Below are 13994 nucleotides of genomic sequence, written 5' to 3'. Positions count from 1 at the left end.
GAGGACCTGTGGTTGCACATTGTGGCTGCTCACAGGTCAGGAAAGGGCTACAAGGCCATTTATAAAAATTTTTAAGTTCCAGTGGCTACAGTGCATAGTATTATTAAAAAAATACAAGATGTTATGCACTGTGGAAAATCTCAGAGGATGTGGTCAGATGCCAAAAGTGACACCTGTGCTGGCCAGGAGCATAAAGAGACAGGTGAAAAAGATTACCACCAAGGCCATCCTGATGAATCTGGGCTCTGCTGGTGACAATGTCTCAAGGCAGACAATGCAATGGACACTGCACACTGCTGGGTTCCATGGATGCAGACCAGGGAGGACTGCACTTCTTCAGATAAGGCACACAAAAGATTGCTTGGTCTTTGCAAATGCTCATCTGGACAAAGAAGACTTCCGGTTTTCTGTGTTATGGAAGATTAAACAAAAATTGAATTGTTTGGTTACAATGGTGTTTCCTTTATTTGGCATATAAAAGGGAGAAACCTTCAACGCAAAACACACCATCCCCACTGTCAAACATGGTGGTGGGAACCTAATGCTTTGGGGTGTTTTTCAGCCAATGGACCAGGGAACCTCACTACAGTAAATGGCACCATGAAAAAAGAGCAATACAGGAGGATTCTCAACGACAACATCAGGTAGTCTGGAGAAAACCTTGGTCTTGGGCATCAGTGAACTTTTCAGCATGACAATAACCCAAAACACAAGGCAAAAGTGGTGAAGAAATGGCTAGCAGACAACAACATTAATGTTTTGGAGTGGCCCAGCCAGAGTCCTGACTTGAATACAATTGAGATCTGTGGAGGGAGCTAAAGATCAGGATGATGGCAAGAAGACCCTCAAACCTGAAAGATTTGGAGCTCATTGCTAAAGATGAATGGGCAAAAATACCTGTGGAGACATGCAAAAAGCTGATCTGCAATTATAGGAAGCGTTTGATTGCTGTAATAATAAAGGCTTTTCTATTGATTATTAAGAAGGCTATGAATAATTTTGTACTGGACACTTTTGCTCAAATGTAAATTATAGCTGAGAAATGTTTTTTTTCCCCACAATAATGCCTCTTGTACATCGTCTTATTATATTTTGGGAGACACCTATGTCATTTCCCTTCAAAATATTACTTGCTGGTTGAATAAAATTAACTTTAACTCAAAATTTGTCAGGGGTATGACTAATTATGGGCAGCACTGTATATGTTCATCTTGTGTGATACCCAGTGCATCAACTTACTTGTGCAAATGGTTAAAATAATATTTTCTATGTGTTTGAGTGTCCCCCATGAGATAGTATAACCAGGATGGAGATTGCTTACCCTCTTTATTACAAAGCAAGTCTTCAAAATTGGACTTTTAAATAACAACCCCCCCTCCCCCCTTGCCCCACAGTATCTATGACCAGACTCTGGATCTGTGTATAGCAGAAAAAGTGATCAGGTGGGATTTTTTTTTACTAGTTTTATTTTATATTTAAATCTAGTTTTTAGGTTTTTACTGTTTCATTATCTCTGCTCAATGACACCTTCACTGAAATTATTGATCTTTTTTATCTCTTTCCTTCTCTGAGAAACCATTTACTAACAGGGACGTGTTTTATGGCTGTAATTTCTTATTGGTGAAGGTTATGCTATAGTCTGACCCAGTCCGACCCGGTCCCAATTTGGACAGAAACTTTCAGGCAGAGAAAGAAAAAAAGGAACACAGAATAGTTATTTGTGTGCTAGCCACTGTACATACACATTTCTATCTCATCATGTCACATGTCACCTCGGTTGTCCTTTAAGGAGCAAGTGCAACGGAGTATGGAGAATGCCCAAGAAAGAATACAGTGCTACCACCTCCTTATCCTATCTCCTTATCTATATGGATGGGAGTATAGTGGCTCGACTTCCATAGCCAGTTTTTGATATGGTGGAAAATGGCAGCCAAATTATAGCTCCACAGGTCTGGGAAATGTAAGCCTACTTGGTTGACGGTGGCTTTAAGTTTTGATAAGGCTATTCTGGGTTTTTTATATTTCCACAAAATGCCTATGAACACAAATTCTAGTTGTTTAATATATTTGTGTTTGAGGAGGATGGGGAGAGTTTGCAGAGCGCAAGCTAAACATTTTAATGAGCTGTACTCTTTCCGTTAGGGATAAGTGAAGATGTTCCCAATCGTGAAGTTCTTTAGTAATTTTCGTAATGAGGGGAGAATAATTGAGATTGTATAACTGGCTGGTCTGTCTGGGCAGATTAATACCTAAATAAGTAATAAAAGAGCATCAATATTGTCATTTTTTTTAATTCATGGTGGGTGAACTCAGTTGTTTTTTTTAAGTGAAACTAAAGTGAAAATAAATTTGTGAGATTATTAATTGTATGTGTTTCACTAAGGGTACATTAAACACAGAATTAAATTTCAAATTTATATTTACGGTTGAGTCCTATGGGTGTAATGCGCCTTACAAATATTATTGTATTGTATTCTATATTTAACAATTCTTCATTTTAGGCTTCTTCTTTCTGAACAGTAGCCGACAAATCTGCCTTTCTCAGTGACAACACAAATAGAAGCAATGACCCTTTGACCTTTCCAGTGTTATAAACTGTTCTAATTCACCTTTTTCCGGCACCAGCAAACTCCTCCTCAAGAGTTTGCAAACACGATCACACAGCAAGCTGGAGATAGACTTTTCTCAGGCTTCTTCAATATTCACGAAGTTTATTCAGGAGACATATATACAGATATAGTTCATCATATCCTGGCAAAGCAGATTTCCATGTTGCGTTACAAGCTTCTTGATTAGACTTCCTGCTGAAGTCAATCAGGTACCTTCTTCCTAACTACGTTACACTAGACTACCTACAGTATGTACAGCATACATTATATCAGATTATATATAGAATGTAAAATAGAGGTTCCAGTCAGCCTTTAGATCTAGTAGGAAAGTCAGAAGCAGAGTGAGCTCCCATCGCTCACTCCCCGGTTTAATACTGACTAGGAAAGAGTTAAATATGACATCATCTTCGCCATCCCCTAGATCAGACTATTGGTGGGCCCACTTGTGGTGTCATCATACACCCCTACTCGATTAATATTCAATGAGGCTTGTGACCTACATACATGGAATGTGGTGTTTTAGTAAATATGGCTGATGTTTACTGTTCCAGTGGCGTACATGCCCAGGTCAGGGAGACCTGTGGCCTTGTCCATAGAACAGCTTCTTGGTATGTTCTAGTTCTGCTGACAGAACTGTAGATTTTCTCTCTAAGAGAAAATCCCCTTAAAGGGCAGGTCTGCTCCTCAAGCCTTTTTGACTAACTCAGTCCAAATAACTGAGGCCTACTTAAATTATAACAATCCCCCCTAAAAAGGCTTGACCCGCAGATCCCAGCTTCTGAACTTAACCGTACCTGGTGTCTTTCCTTTATGTTTCACTTTTCGATGTTCGTGCTCACACAACTTCTCTGCTCTCTGCGGTTATCCCTGGAAGAGAGAGCAAGACCTCTTGGTCTTCCTGTAACCAGGCTCTCTGGGTAGGCCCTACTTCTAAGTCCCTCTATACCACATGCTCAGCATTTGCGTCACTTGCGTATCACTCACAAACTTGCATGACCACAGAAAAGTGAAACTCGTTTGTTTGTTACTCAATGGAGCAGTGCCAGGTGCCTTCTAAAAGAGCACCTTCATACAATCAGCTCCATCACCGGTACTACTAAACCTATACCCGTAACCCTGTATATCCCTTAATTTGAAAATATTGGTTCATGAGATTGTTTATGAGGCACCAATCTCTGGACCAGGTTCATTTGTTTTACGTAATTTTAACACACAACCTCACCTGGATAATGATGCCTAAAGTTGTCATCCCCATCCAGACGACCAGTGGATGTAGAAAGAACTTTGGAACTGCAGAGGCCCAGTCCGAGGGTCCCTGGAACATCGCCGGAACCCTTTTCCACCAGGTCAGACTGGAACTCACCTGCTTATTTTTGTGTTGTACCTCGTTAAGATCACCTGTATCATGGTGAAATCTTACTTCTAACTTAGTGTACTGTTTGTTTAACCGTTGTATCAACGTGTGGTCGTCTTGGATCAACCCCTGTTCCCCTTTGTCCCATGTCGTGTTCTCTTATAGGACGGGAACTACCCGTGAAACTTTGACCTTAGAGTTCTCTTAACAATTTAAGAAACAACGTCATCCAACCTGGATGACTGGATCCATATGGGATATCCACTCACACAATATGTTCCCCTTGGAAAATCCCCATTATCGGAACAATTATGAGAATATACCTTGAATGTATCATTAGACACTATGTTAAAAAAACAAGCCTTTCCTTCAGCCATCGGAACTATCGGTTGGGCTTCAGGGTGGATCTTTTGAATGGTAGCCTCGCATTCTGCGTTATGGAGCCTGCAGGCTTCTTCACTAAATTTGACTTGCTCCGGCAAACACAGGTACCTCTGTGAGAATTGCCCGCATGAGGACAACTCTACTCGTTTCACCTCCCCGTCTAGCACCAAAAAAGTTTGACCTTTCAGGTCATGGTGTAAGACATGTGTTGAGGTGGGAACTGAGAAAGTGGCGGTGCCTAAAGGAATGTTGCACCATTTCCATTTGTTCACCCAAACATCTTGAAGCTTCCATGCAAAAGATCCTTCTCCAGAAAAATCGATATACCTCCCCTTGTCCAATCTCAGTTGGACAGGATCTTTAAGCATCTCCCTGACAAAATATGTCCCCAACTGTCCTGATTGGACCTCTTCCCCCCTTATGTCCTGAGGCACACTATGTACCAGAGGTTGGGAAGACTGTACTCTCTGCAATCTTTCAATTAAGAGTACCTCTTCACTTACCCAACTAGCCTGAGGATAAGCGGCTGCATATGGACTGTGTAATATCGTCCCCTGTGGTGACCCGTGTAGTGTGAATGGGGTTCCCTGTGTTGGCTTTCCCTCCCCCGGGACCGCTCTCCCCACCCTCTTTGTCACCTGGAAATGTGGCTTGATCTCGATTTTTACTTTTTGTTTCGAGAACCACCAACCCTCGGCTTTCCAGCCTTTACGTGTGTATAGTTGTTTCAGAGGCACTCTCTGTTGGTAGTTCCAGAGGGTGATGTTGTCCCCTGCGTCTCTCTGGTAGGAGAATTGACGCCTCCTGCTCGTTCCTCTCCAATCTGGAACCATCTCACTCTGCATAACCAAGACAAGGTACTCCTGAATCGCACACTCCACCTTTTGCATGTACCCATTGTACTGCAATGTACCTTTTAACCAAACTTTGGATCGGTGCATCGATTCTGGGAGTGTGGCATTCAATAGCAGATTTACACTGCCATTCAATTCCCACTGCCCGCACACCTGACCCTTCAGACCTTTCACCCACATTGTGCCATGAAATTTTTTTTCTCCTGGCACAAGTGCTCTTTTCCTCCATCCCTGCTTGGTCCATCTGTGCCAAGCGGAGGGAGGTGTGAAAGGATTAGTACCTTGGTCACCAAACATTAACATGCTTGGGCCTTGCATTCTCATTAACCCCTTATTATACATGAGAATGTCCTCTCTTCGTTCTCCTAGGACGAAATGGCAACCTAGGATCACCATCAGCATGGTACTCTTCATTATCAAAGCACCACCTTGGGAAAGAAAAACATTAGCAATTTGCACTATGCTTTGCTCAGTCAGTTTTTTTAGACGTTTTCCGATCTCAGGAATCTCGTGTTTTAGTCTCTTTCCAATTTCAGGAATCTCGTGTTTTAGTCTCTTTCCAATTTCAGGAATCTCGTTGTTCTCCAACCTCAGATTGGCATCTGGAACCTTTCGCTTATCCGACTGACATCTCCATCTTTGCTGCCAGCACTGCAGCTGTCTCGAGTCCATATTGCCAAACTCCTGAAATCGAAATACAAACAAATCAATTCTTATTAATGATTTGGGATTCGCCCTGCGGCTTGTACTCTGTACACTTTAACTTGATCAATATATGCCGTAATTGATCTCGTTGCTTTATGGTTCTCATGAACTCTGTTTACTCTTATTGGTAGATTGGAGTTACAACCTCTCTCCCCTACCTAAGTACTATCCTCAGTACTTACCTGTTTAAAATATGCTCCCGCGGACTTCACCTTTGGAAGCTCTCACCTCATTGCAAGCTCTCACCACACCCCCCCCCCCCCCCTTCTGTCCATACGCGGCCGTCGTATGCACAGAGTATGGATGCCACAGACCTGTTGCTGCTTTGCAGGTGAGCCTGCAATGCTCTTACTCATTTTCGCATTTACTTACCTAGAACTTCATTGCGATACCAGCTCTGCTAGAAGTTCTGTGTGTTCTACCCTCTGACCAATGTTTGCCGCACCACTACCCTCATATTACCAAAAAAAACGGCCGCCTCCCTGTAGGAAGGAGCACTCTGCACTTAAACTACACAGGGTGCAGGGCTAAGCATTCCAGCGTCAAATGCCTGTATGCAGATCCCTGAATGCCCACTTGGTAGGTAGTCGCATGGCAGACACCGTACTGATACACTGTCACTCTGTAAATGGCAATTCTATCATCTGTATAATTGCCCCATGAACTGCTACCAGTTCTGTTCTGTGCTAAACTGAATCAGAGCTGGAGAAAAGAAGAGAAAGAAAAAAAATATATATATATTTTTGACCAATCGGTGGGCGAGGAAAAACACGCTAACAGCCCAGCAATGACTTCTTTGTCAATCTCTGGTCCTGTCCCTGACACAAAAAACCCCCGAAAAAAAAACACTCTGCAGTCGCAGCGAGTACACCTGGATTGGTCAACTCATATCTTTCTCTCTTTTCCCTTCCCCCTCTCCAACTCTGCAGTGTCCCCCCTATCTCTATTGGGAACACATGCCGCACCGCACTTTAAGGTGCCTCACTTAAAGGAATAATCCCATAAGCAACACAGTACAGACACTTTCCTGATCTGCGCTGCGCCGTGTCTCCCTGCACCTAGCTGGGAAACACTTCCTATCCGTGACCCTGCAACTTGCTTGGCTCACGTATGCGGACACTCCCTGTGCCCAGACTTCTTCTGAGGAAATCACCTGGAAGCCGAGAAACTCAGTAGAATCTCTCTTCTGTCCCCACTCTGGACCCCCCCTCCCACCAGCTGCTTCCGTGCACGGCGCCTTGTGCACAGCTGTGACGTGGGACGTGGGATCCCCCCAGCACATCCTCCCCCCTACCATCGGGGCGTGCCTATCAGTGGGCGCTTCCCGCCCCCTCCCCTCCCCTCCTGATACATCATGCAGATGGGAGTGGCTTTCTCAGAAACCCGACGCCATGTTGAATCATGGCATGCCAGCCAAGATGGCTGCTATGTCAGTCCCCCATAGCAACCACTTAATCCTATGCACCTTCAGAAAAAAACAGTTAGAACATACAAGGCATATTATGCACACTAAACATTTCAGCATATATATTTCTCAGATACCTGCAAGAACAGACACAGCAGTGTGTGAAATTTCCTATTTCCTTCCCAGAAAAAAACGCAAATCATCTTGGACATGTAGATGGAGGAAAAAAAAACATGCACCCAACCCCGTGCACTCAAACGCTTCCCACAGAACTCCGATCTTATGACGGCTGCAAAAAAACATCCTGAACAGAAGGAATTCTCCACAACTACACCAAAACTTTACTCCTATCATAAACCTTTGCCTGGAATGCGGAGTGACAGAACCTGAACAAATCTTCCAGCTGTTAGCAGATATCCACGGACACAAACCTTAACCGTGCTTCCCCCCAATCTGTAGAGAGGGGGGTGGGAGGATGCACTGTATTGGCCCCCCTTCTCACTAAACCTACGCTCTGCGATCCGCAAGAAAAAAACAATAAAACCCATGACACGGAATTATGCTGAGATTACAGAAACATATCATAGCACTAACTAACTAATAGCACTGACCTGGAACCAGTTTTCCCACTATTCTGGGCTCTCGTTATACCAACTTTTTCTCTTCATTTCACCCTCCACCTGCTCTCCTCACCATCCACCATCTGCGTGACAGAGCACGAGAGAAAAACAACCACCACTGGCCTCCCTCCCAGCCCAGAACTGAACAGAGAGAAAACGAAACTATATACGCTGCCCACACTTTAGCATAACACAGAAAGATAACACACAGCTGTAGAAAAAAAACACTGTTAACATATAACAGACCTCAAACACTGCTACAAAATCAAATAAACAACTGAAACGCTATACTTGCCTGGCTCTACAGACTTGTACCGACTTCCAATCCGATCAGCTGACGGCAAGTTTTTTTCCATGAGTCGATGGACCTCGGTGAGCGTTTACTGAGCGTTCTCTCAGCGGATTCTCCGGTCCCGAAGGTAACTTGCTCAAAACCTCTGCCTGGGATACCTCACCACGGAATCCTTTGTTCGGCTAGAATGCGTGTACATCACAACCCAAATAAAACAGGTCCATGACTCGCCGCTGATCATCACTCGGATTGCAGTCCGTGTGTTGGCCTCTCTAGCGGCCTCCCACACACCACTTATCCTCTTGATAAGCTTTCCAGTCCGCGTCAACTCCGCTTGTGTCGCTGTGGAATATCTTGAAAACTTCGGCCCCTGGCCCCTGTCTGCCTGTTTTGCAAGGCAGTGAAGGGGGGATTCAGCACCACTGTTATAAACTGTTCTAATTCACCTTTTTCCGGCACCAGCAAACTCCTCCTCAAGATTTTGCAAACACAATCACACAGCAAGCTGGAGATAGACTTTTCTCAGGCTTCTTCAATATTCACGAAGTTTATTCAGGAGACATATATACAGATATAGTTCATCATATCCTGGCAAAGCAGATTTCCATGTTGCGTTACAAGCTTCTTGATTAGACTTCCTGCTGAAGTCAATCAGGTACCTTCTTCCTAACTACGTTACACTAGACTACCTACAGTATGTACAGCATACATTATATCAGATTATATATAGAATGTAAAATAGAGGTTCCAGTCAGCCTTTAGATCTAGTGGGAAAGTCAGAAGCAGAGTGAGCTCTCATCGCTCACTCCCCGGTTTAATACCGACTAGGAAAGAGTTAAATATGACCTCATCTTCGCCATCCCCTAGATCAGACCATTGGTGGACCCACTTGTGGTGTCATCATACACCCCTACTCGATTAATATTCAATGAGGCTTGTGACCTACATACATGGAATGTGGTGTTTTAGTAAATATGGCTGATGTTTACTGTTCCAGTGGCGTACATGCCCAGGTCAGGGAGACCTGTGGCCTTGTCCATAGAACAGCTTCTTGGTATGTTCTAGTTCTGCTGACAGAACTGTAGATTTTCTCTCTAAGAGAAAATCCCCATAAAGGGCAGGTCTGCTCCTCAAGCCTTTTTGACTAACTCAGTCCAAATAACTGAGGCCTACTTAAATTATAACATCCAGTACTAAAACATTATCAGAAATCTTATCTCACATTCTCTCAGCTGTTTTGGCTTCTGTTTAATTTTCAGGAAACAGTCTGAATTTATTTACATTGAGAACAACTCTAGTTTTTAACTCTTCATGTACTGGAAAACAGAAAGGGACTTCAAAAAGTTTCTTAGAAGGACTAGAAGTATATGTACCCATGTTTATCTCATCATGTCACATGTCACTTCTGGTATGTTTTAAACAGGAAATGTTATGTTTATCCATAGAAAAGGCCACTATTTAATTCACTTTTTCTCCTGAGTTTTCTCCTAGGCGATATTGTAAAACATTTTTCAGTAAAATGCCTTTTATACTACCATCAAGCAAGAAAATACTAAAGATAATTTTGATAGTTCTTTTTCACCTACTTTTTTCAATGTAAAAGTGTTCCCCAAGAGAAAATGTACAAGAAAAAATATATTGAATAAGTGCTAAAGTGCGTTGTTGAATATGGGCCAATGGGTCGGTCCAATCCAATTCACTCTTTCTCCTAAGTTTTCTCCTAGGAGATACTATTTAAAGGACAAATGAGGTGAGAAGAGCATGAAGGCTGCCATACATTTATTCTCCTTTAAACAATACCAGTTTCCTGGTTATCCTGCTGATCGATTTGGCTGCAGTAGTGTCTGAATCATACCAGAAGCAAACATGCAACTTATCTTGTCAGATCTGACAATAATATCAGAAACGTCTGATCTGCTGCCTGCTTGTTCAGGGGCTATGGCTAAAACTATTAGAGGCAGAGGATCAGCAGGACAGCCAGGTAATTGATATTGCTGAAAAGCAAATAAAAATGGCAGCCTACATATAACTTACAACACAATACAATACAATAACTTTTGTAAAGCGCTTTTCTCCCATAGGACTCAAAGCGAATAGTTGTGTCTCAGATCAATACAGGGTTGCAGGCTGGGTTGTGTTATAGAAGAGATAGTCAGATGTTCATGAAAGCCAGACTGAAGAGGTGGGTTTTCAGTTTTGACTTAAATGCTTCCAGGGATGGAGCTGTCCTGATTGAGTGTGGCAGGGAGTTCCAAAGTGTAGGGGCAGCAAGACAAATGGCTCTGTCTTCAAAGGTTTTGAGGTGGACTCTGGGGAGAACCAAGGTGTTACGTCCTTTTGATCTAGGATTGTGGGGGTGTGATGCAGTTGCAACAAGTCCTTCAGGTATCCGGGGCCCAGATTGTGCAAGGATTTGAATGTCAGTAAGCCAATCTTAAACAAAATTCTCCATTTTATCGGTAGCCAGTGGAGTGAGCACAGGGTTGGTGTTATGTGGCAATGGCGGGGTTGGCTCGTTAACAGCCTTGCGATGGCATTCTGTACTAATTGCAGGTGGCGTAGGTCTTTCTTATGAAGGCCTGTATAGAGGACATTGCAGTAGTCCAACCTTGATGTGATGAAAGCATGAACTAGGGTTGGAAGATCCTTTGAAGGAATGAAGTGTTTAATCTTTGCAATATTCCTTAGGTGAAGCTCAGCTAGACATGCATTTATTTGTGGAGTAGGGTATGTGACGCCAGGTTTGATTGACAAATATAGCTGGGTGTCATCAGCATAGCAATGATATGTCAGGCCATGTTTTTGTATGATTTCTCCAAGTGGCAGCATGTATATGGTGAAAAGTAAAGGGGATAATATTGCGCCCTGAGGCACACCGTATTTTAGTGGTACAGGGTTGGAGAAGAAGGGCCCTAAGGCTACCCTTTGTGTTCTGCCATCCAGGAAGGAGTTGAACCACCGGAGAACAGTGCCATCTATGCCACAGTACTCTTGTAGCCTGTTGAGCAAGATTTCATGATCAACTGTGTCAAAAGCCGCTGAGAGGTCGAGCAAAATCAGGATGGAACATTCGCCCTTGTCTCTTGCCATGAGCAGATCATTGCAAATCTGGGTGAGGGCTGTTTCACAGCTGTGATATTTCCTGAAGCCAGATTGAAGAGGGTCAAAGATGCTGTTTCTGGAGAGCCTGGCTTCAAGTTGGAGGTAGACAGCCTTTTCAATAACTTTTCCCAGAAAGGGGAGGTTTGAGACAGGTCTGTAGCTGTATAGAGCATCTGGGTCTAAGGATGGTTTCTTGAGTAGTGGCCTGATGATTGCTTCTTTCAGACAAGAGGGAAACCACCCTTCTTGTAAGGAACCATTGATTATTTTGTGGAATGCCTATGTAAATAGTTCAGGGCATTTCAGCATGAACTTAGTGGGGCCAGGGTCCAGATCGCAGGTAGTCTGGCGAAGTATTGAGAGGATATCTAAGATGTCTGTTTCATTGATTACCTTAAAGAGAGTCTGAAGTCAGATTAAAAATGGCTTTTTAGCTTATATTCAGCAGGGGCATGTTTGCCCCTGCTAAAACACCGCTATCCCACGGCATAACGTGGGGTCTTTACCCCCCAAATCCCCCCTGCAAAATCCACGACTTTCTTGGTCGTGGATTTTGCTGCCCCTATGCGCTTCCGTGTGAGGCAGGGCTATGAGCTGCAGCCCTGCCTCACACGTGTCTGTCAGCGGCGGATCTCTGCCTCTCCCCGCCCCTCTCAGCGAAGGCAGACTGAGAGGGGCGGGGGAGAGGCGGAGATCTGCCACTGATAGACGCGTGAGGCAGGGCTGCAGTTCATAGCCCTGCCTCCCATGGAAGTGCTCCCCGGAGGTAGCAGGGGGGATTTGGGGGGTAAAGACCCCTCGTTATGCCGCGGGATAGCGGAGTTTTAGCAGGGGCAAACATGCCCCTGCTGAATATAAGCTAAAAAGCAATTTTTAATCTGGCTTCAGACTCTCTTTAAAATCAGACCATGGTGGTAGGCTATTTTTGCATCCATTATATGGCTCTGCTTGGGTTTCTGGGGCTGTGAATTTAATGGTAGATCGTATGGAGGAGACTTTGTCTGAGAAGAAGTGGGCAAATTTCTCGCACAGTTTCTGTGAAGGTCTGATGCTGGATTTCCTGCAAGAGGGATTGCAGACATTGTCAACCGTGCGGAAAAGTTGGGCAGGTCTGTTGGCTGCATTTACAATTTCGTGAGACAGGAATAAGGACTTCTTTTTGTTAATCATCGTTTGATATTTTTTCAGGTGAGCAATTAGGGAAAGTTTGTCATCAATGTACTGATGTTTGCGCCACCTTCGTTCCAGTCTGCGTCCCAGTTTCTTTAGTTCCTTTATAGAGTTGTCAAACCAGCGAGCGTGATGTAATGGTGTGGAACGTTTAATCTTTAAGGGAGCTATGGCGTCAAAAGCGGCTGAGATATCATGGTTATATTTAAGGACCATGGATTCAAGGCCTAAGTTGTGATCTGTCAGTCCGCCTAGATTGAGGCTGTTCTGAAGGTGTTGGGGTGACAAACCTTTCAAGGAACGATATTTTATTAGTTCTTTCACTTGGTGTTTTGTAGCTGGTGCTGTATAGGAGAAGTAGACAGTGTGGTGGTTTGACCAAACTACTGGATCAATTTCCACATTGGATATTAGGAGTTCTGAATGGAAAATTAGGTCCAAAGTGTGTCCTTGCTTCAGTTGTCCTTCAATCTTTTGTTTAAATAACTTTTCAGCACTCAATTAAAAAAGTCTGAAAAGTGGGTAAAAAAGTACTTTTAACAGTATTCCAAGTATTTTCTTGCTTGCTGGTGGCTTATTAAGGAATAAAAAATCAGTTTTATTTGCCTGGGACTTCTACCAGCCCCCTCCAGCCGTCCCATGCCCTCACAGTCACTCACGGAGTCTCCGGCCCCACGCCGCCAGTTAGTTTAGTTTTTGCTTAAAGGCCCTGACAGGAAGTCGGCAAGCTTTCAGTGTCTGCGCAGGCCTGGCCACGCATATCCTTCTTCATGTTCCCATCCTCAATAGCATCCTGCACAGGTGCAGGACTCTATTGCGGACTGGAACGTGAAGAAAAATATGCGTGGCCAGGCCTCTCGGACCTGTCAGCGAAAACGAAACTAGCTGGCGGAGGGGGACTGGAGGCTCCGTGAGTGACTGCAGGGGCATGGGACGGCTGGAGGTTGCTGGTGGAAGCCCCAGGAAAGTAATACTGATTTTTTATTACTGGCTTAAGTGTCTTTTTAAAAGGCATTTTATTGATAAAATGTTAAGGTTCACCTAGGAGAAAACTTGAGAGAAAAAGTGAATCAGATCAGGCCCATATGTCATTGCTCAGATATGAGGACCTTTACTACTGAGAGCAGGTCAGGATATATAAAATAATGTCCTTCACTTTTATCCCCTGTGAAATAAACAGTATGTTTGCCTTACTTTATCAGGTTTAACCTGATTATACAGGAAAACATATTTATTTACATAATTTGCTAACATTTGTGCTGTACACCAACTACTAATCTTGAACCCTTCCTGTCTGATAAAGGACACAGGATTCCACTAGAGCCGCGCGTGGCTGGGAGATGCGCGGCGGCACTTCCTCGTCTGCAGGAATGCTGACGAATCCCATAAGCCTTGCCATGCATGGCTATGGGATTCGCAGCCTCCCGCACGGAAACTGATGGCAATGTCGTCCGAATCACTAAGGTAAGCGATTCGGCCGGCAGAGCCATTGTTTCCTA

Source organism: Hyperolius riggenbachi, chromosome 4 (assembly GCF_040937935.1).
Source record: "Hyperolius riggenbachi isolate aHypRig1 chromosome 4, aHypRig1.pri, whole genome shotgun sequence".
NCBI classification, from domain to species: domain Eukaryota; kingdom Metazoa; phylum Chordata; class Amphibia; order Anura; family Hyperoliidae; genus Hyperolius; species Hyperolius riggenbachi.
This window is presented reverse-complemented; position numbering follows the sequence as displayed.